Consider the following 6,500-nt stretch of genomic DNA (forward strand, 5'->3'; position numbering starts at 1 on the left):
GAGCAGTGTGTGTGTCTGTATGTATGTATGCAGCAGAGCAGTGTGCGTGTCTGTCTGTATGTATGTATGCAGCAGAGCAGTGTGTGTGTGTGTGTCTGTATGTATGTATGCAGCAGAGCAGTATGTGTGTGTCAGTCTGTATGTATGTATGTAGCAGAGCAGTGTGTGTGTCTGTCTATATGTATGTATGCAGCAGAGCAGTATGTGTGTGTCTGTCTGTATGTATGTATGTATGCAGCATAGCAGTGTGTGTCTCTGTATGTATGCATGTATGATGTGTATCTATGTATGTCAGTGTATATGACTGTATAGATTTGTCTGTTTATATGTATTTTTGTGAGTTTGTCTTTAAATATGTATATGTACGTGTATGTATCTGTGTATGTGTGTGTGTCTCCGTGTTTATGGGGCCCACTGGGACTCTTCCGCCCGGGGCCCACAAAAACCTGGAGCCGGCCCTGCCTGCGGTGATGAAGTCCCGCCATCCCGACCTCAGCGCTGTCACTGTCCTCCATGGCCGCCGCTTGTCACATCACCTCTCGCTTCCGACCCGAGACTGACTAGCGGTGACGTCACGGGCCTCTCGCGAGACTTGGTGTGAAGGCGGCGGTCATTGACCTCAGTGACAGGGGCTGTCAGTGTGCTGGAGATCAGCGCAGGTAATGTACCTCGCTGACAGCAGCACTTGTCATGCCCTGCAGTGACCTGGGCTGACCCATTGATGTTAGCTCAGGTCACTGCACTGCTCTCCCAGCCAATGGGGAACATCCTGCTCTTCATTGACTGGGACAGTGTGGATCGTCATGGCAACCCCTTGGATTACAGCAGACCTGGATTTGTTTTTCATTCTAATAAATTGGTTAAAGAGGGAATGTTTTGGGGAGTGTTTTTTCAAATAAAAATGTGTTTGTCGTCTATTTTTTTTTATTACTGACTGGGTTGGTGATGTCGGGTATCTGATAGACGCCTGACCTCACCAACCCCAGGGCTTGATGCCAGGTGACATTACACATCTGGTATTAACCCCATATATTACCCCGTTTGCCACCGCACCAGGGCGCGGGATGAGCTGGGGCGAAGCACCAGGATTGGCGCATCTAATGGATGCGCCACTTCTGGGGCGGCTGCGGCCTGCTATTTTTAGGCTGGGGAGAGTCCAATAACCATGGACCTCCCTAGTCTGAGAATATCAGGCCCCAGCTGTCTGCTTTACCTTGGCTGGTGATCCAATTTTGGGGGACCCCTACGTGTTTTTTTTTTTAATTATTTATTTAATTTAAAATAACAGCGTGGGGTGCCCTCAGTTTTGGATTACCAGCCAAGGTGAGGTTGCCAGCTGTGGTCTGCAGGCTGCAGCCGTCTGCTTTACCCTAGCTGACTACAAAACTAGGGGGAACCCTATGTCATTTTTTTTTTCATTTTCTGGCTAAATACAAAGCTAAGCACCCCTTAGTGCCACATGAAAGGCACCAAAGGGTGCTCCACTTTTTCTCCATTTTTCCTCCATTTTTTTCTCCACTTTTTCTCCACTTTTTCTCCACTTTTTTCTCCACTTTTTTCTCCATTTTTTCTCCATTTTTTTCTCCACTTTTTCTCCACTTTTTCTCCACTTTTTCTCCACTTTAAGTGGAGAAAAAGTGGAGAAAAAGTGGAGAAAAAGTGGAGAAAAAGTGGAGAAAAAGTGGAGAAAAAGTGGAGAAAAAGTGGAGAAAAAAATGGAGGAAAAATGGAGAAAAAAGTGGAGAAAAAGTGGAGGAAAAATCGGAGAAAAAGTGGAGAAAAAGTGGAGAAAAAGTGGAGAAAAAGTGGAGAAAAAGTGGAGAAAAAGTGGAGAAAAAGTGGAGAAAAAGTGGAGAAAAAGTGGAGAAAAAGTGGAGAAAAAAATGGAGGAAAAATGGAGAAAAAAGTGGAGAAAAAGTGGAGGAAAAATCGGAGAAAAAGTGGAGAAAAAGTGGAGAAAAAGTGGAGTAAAAGTGGAGAATAAGTGGAGTAAAAGTGGAGAAAAAGTGGAGAAAAAGTGGAGAAAAAGTGGAGAATAAGTGGAGAATAAGTGGAGAATAAGTGGAGAATAAGTGGAGAAAAAATGGAGAATAAGTGGAGAATAAGTGGAGAAAAAATGGAGAAAAAGTGGAGAAAAAGTGGAGAAAAAAATGGAGAAAAAGTGGAGAAAAAGTGGAGAATAAGTGGAGAAATTCTCCACTTTTTCTCCATTTTTTTCTCCACTTTTTCTCCACTTTTTCTCCATTTTTTCTCCACTTATTCTCCATTTTTTCTCCACTTATTCTCCACTTATTCTCCACTTATTCTCCACTTTTTCTCCACTTTTACTCCACTTTTACTCCACTTTTACTCCACTTATTCTCCACTTTTACTCCACTTTTTCTCCACTTTTTCTCCACTTTTTCTCCACTTTTTCTCCGATTTTTCCTCCACTTTTTCTCCACTTTTTTCTCCATTTTTCCTCCATTTTTTTCTCCACTTTTTCTCCACTTTTTCTCCACTTTTTCTCCACTTTTTTCTCCACTTTTTTCTCCACTTTTTTCTCCATTTTTCCTCCATTTTTCCTCCATTTTTTTCTCCACTTTTTCTCCACTTTTTCTCCACTTTTTCTCCACTTTTTCTCCACTTATTCTCCACTTATTCTCCACTTTTTCTCCACTTTTTCCTCCACTTTTTCCTCCACTTTTTTCTCCACTTTTTTCTCCACTTTTTCTCCACTTTTTCTCCACTTTTTCTCCACTTTTTCTCCACTTTTTCCTCCACTTTTTCCTCCACTTTTTCCTCCACTTTTTTCTCCACTTTTTTCTCCACTTTTTCTCCACTTTTTCCTCCACTTTTTCTCCACTTTTTCTCCGTTCTTTTTCTATGGTCAGTCTACCCATTAGCTCTGCCATGCATACTGTAGCTCTACACCTACTGCACATGTTACTTTATGATTGACATCTCTTTCGTACCAGAGCTGTCTACTCCTACTCTGACCCCATATTTGTCATTACTATATTGTCCTTGTACTGTATTATGACATTTGTATCATGTGTTTCATTTCTTGCTGTGTTGCAATTTTTTTGCTGCATCCCAATTGTACCTCTACATTGTTCGAGTTTATGTTATTGTTCTCTCACTCTTATGTGATACTGATTATTGTCATTTTTCATGATTACATGCAGATAAGTCCAATCTGACGAAGGCTCAGGCCGAAACGTCATTTGTAACTTGTTTTGGACAAAAACATATATGCTTATGAAAAATTTTTTTTCTTAATACGGACCAATAAAGAGTGATTTTGCATTACTATCCGTTGTGACTTACTGACTTAGTCTGGGAGATTTAGAGTGCCGAGGTTACTCACTAATTTTATCTATTATTACCTCTGAGCATCTATATACCAGTGAGCAGAGCTTCCTCTACAGTAGTTCTCCTGATTAGGCATGCCCTTACCTCATGAGCAGGGCATTGCAGCTTTGGTAGCAACTATTACGACATGGACTCTGCTGCTGTGGACCCGGGGAGAGTGAGTGCAGATTCATTGCACCCACACTCCTCACATGAAGGGTCCGCACTCCTAGAAAATGGGGGATACGTTCCCTGAGTGTCTCCCCCCCATATTCTAGACGGTCCAGAGTCGTCGTGGGACCCCTTTATTTTTTTTCTTACAATAAATTGGTGAAAGAGGAAATGTTTTGGGGACTGTTTTTTCAAATAAATTTCTTTTGTCGATTTTTTTTTTTTTGTTAGTACTGACAGTTTATGATGTGGGGTATCTAATAGACGCCATGACATCACAAACTGCTGGGCTTGATCTCAGGTGACTTTACAGCTAGTATCAACCCGATTTATTACCCCGTTTGCCACTGCACCAGGGCACGGGATGAGCTGGGGTGAAGCGCCAGGATTGGCGCATCTAGTGGATGCGCCACGTCTGGGGTGCCTGCGGCCTGCTATTTTTAGGCTGTGAAGGCCCAATAACTATGGACCTTCCCACCCTGAGAATACCAGACCACAGCTGTCCGCTTTACCTTGGCTGGTGATCCAATTTGGGGGAGACCCTACTTTTATTGTGTAATTATTAATATTTATAAAATAATTATAAAAAAGAGCCTGAGGGGACCTCCACATTGGATCCCCAACCACGGTAAAGCTGCCAGCTGTGGTTTTCAGGCTACAGCCGTCTGCTTTACCCTAGCTGGCTATCAAAAATGGGGGGACCCAATGTCATTTTTTTTTTAACTATTTTTTAAATAGAAAAAATTAATGGGCTTCCCTGTATTTTGATTGCCAACCAAGGTATCGGCAGGCAGACTGGGGTGGCAACCCATAGCTGTCTGCTTTATCTGCGCTGAGAATCAAAAATACCGCGGAGCGCTACGTCATTTTTTTAAAGATTTATTTTTACAGCACTGTGATGTCCAGCAATCAAAATACAGGGAAGCCCATTTTATTTTTAGTTATTTAAATAAATAATTAAAAAAAATATATATGGGCTCCCGCTGCATTTTTTGTATTGCTAGCTAAGGGTAATCCAAGCAGCTACTGGCTGCTAATCCCCACTGCTTGATGTTACCTTCACTGCAAATGGAAAATCCAGGGAAGCATTTTTTATTTTTTTTGCCAAAAAACTACAAAAAAAAGGACGTGAGCTTCGCCATATTTTTGTATGCTAGCCAGGTATAGCAGGCAGGTGCTGGAAGAGTTGGATACAGCGCCAGAAGATGGCGCTTCTATGAAAATGCCATTTTCTGAGGCGGCTGCAGACTGCAATTCGCAGCAGTGGTGCCCAGAAATCTCAGGCCAACCTGTGCTGCGGATTCCAATCCCCAGCTGCCTAGTTGTACCTGGCTGGACACAAAAATGGGGCGAAGCCTACGTCATTTGTTTTCTAATTATTTCATGAAATTCATGAAATAATAAAAAAAGGGCTTCCCTTTATTTTTGGTTCCCAGCCGGGTACAAATAGGCAACTGGGGGTTGGGGGCAGCCGTACCTGCCTGCTGTACCTGGCTAGCATACAAAAATATGGCGAAGCCCACATAATTTTTTCAGGGGACAAAAAACTTCTGCATACAGTCCTGGATGGAGTATGCTGAGCCTTGTAGTTCTGCAGCTGCTGTCTGTCTGTATGGAGAAGAGCAGACAGCATCTGCAGAATTACAAGGCTCAGCATACTCCATCCAGGACTGTATGCAGAATTTTTTTTCCCACCAAAAAAATGACGTGGGCTTCGCCATATTTTTGTATGCTAGCCAGGTACAGCAGGCAGCCACGGGCTGCCTCCAACCCCCAGTTGCCTATTTGTACCCGGCTGGGAACCAAAAATATAGGGAAGCCCGTTTTTTTTAATTATTTCACTTATTTCATGAAATAATTAAAAAACAAATGACGTGGGCTTCGCCCCATTTTTGTGTCCAGCCAGGTACAACTAGGCAGCTGGGGATTGGAATCCGCAGCACAGGTTAGCCCGAGGTTTCTGGGCGCCTCTGCTGCGAATTTCAGTCCGCAGCTGTCCCAGAAAATGGCGCTCTCATAGAAGCGCCATCATCTGGAGCTGTATCCAACTCTTCCAACAGCCCTGGAGCCGGGTGGCTTGTTGGGTAATCATGAGTTAATACTGGCTTTGTTTTACTAGCCAGTATTAAGCCAGAGATTCTTAATGTCAGGCACGTTTGACCCGGCCATTAAGAATCTCCAATAAAGGGTTAAAAAAAAACACCACACAGAGAAAAAATACTTTAATAGAAATAAATACACAGACACATTAGAGACTCCATCTTTATTACCCCCTGTCAGCCCTCCACGATCCTGCTCTTCTGTCTTCTTTCTTTCTAGTGTAGTAGTAGTGACGATTGTAGTGAGGATGAGTTTACCCAGCTCATCACTTGGGGCTGGGGAACCTCATCCTCACTACAATCATCACTACAAACGGGAAGCAGCGTGCAGCGTGCAGATCAGTGCTGGCTGTCAGCGGTAACAGCGGTAAAGGCCCCGTCACACTAAGGCTAAGTTCACATTTCCGCTAAAATGTATCAGTCACAATCCGCTGCTCTTGTAAACAGCGGAATCCGTTTAGCGGATTCCGCTGCTCCCATAGACTTGTATGAGCAGCGGATTGTGACTGATGATGCTGCGTTGCACCCTCCGCCCGACTGATCAGTCGTGGAACGACTGACCGCCGGGCGGGAGGAACGCAGCATGTAACGTTTTTTGAGCAGCGAGATCCGTCGGATTTCGCTGCGCATGCTCTCTGGCTCCCTGCACACGTCACCAGCTTTGGTTGGTTACCCGATATTTACCCTGGTTACGGTGCAAGGAGCCAGCGCTAAGCGGTGTAGGCCCGTAACCAAGGTAAATATCGGGTAACCAAGGTAAACATCGGGTGCTTTGCTGTTACCCGATATTTAGGCTGGTTACGTGTGCAGGGAGGCCGACACTTCCCCGCTCGGCCCCGCCCCCTCCCGCACTCCGCACATGTATGTACACACACACACACACCTGTCCCCAGCCAT

This window comes from Anomaloglossus baeobatrachus, chromosome 5 (assembly GCF_048569485.1).
Source record: "Anomaloglossus baeobatrachus isolate aAnoBae1 chromosome 5, aAnoBae1.hap1, whole genome shotgun sequence".
Classification (NCBI taxonomy): Eukaryota; Metazoa; Chordata; class Amphibia; order Anura; family Aromobatidae; genus Anomaloglossus; species Anomaloglossus baeobatrachus.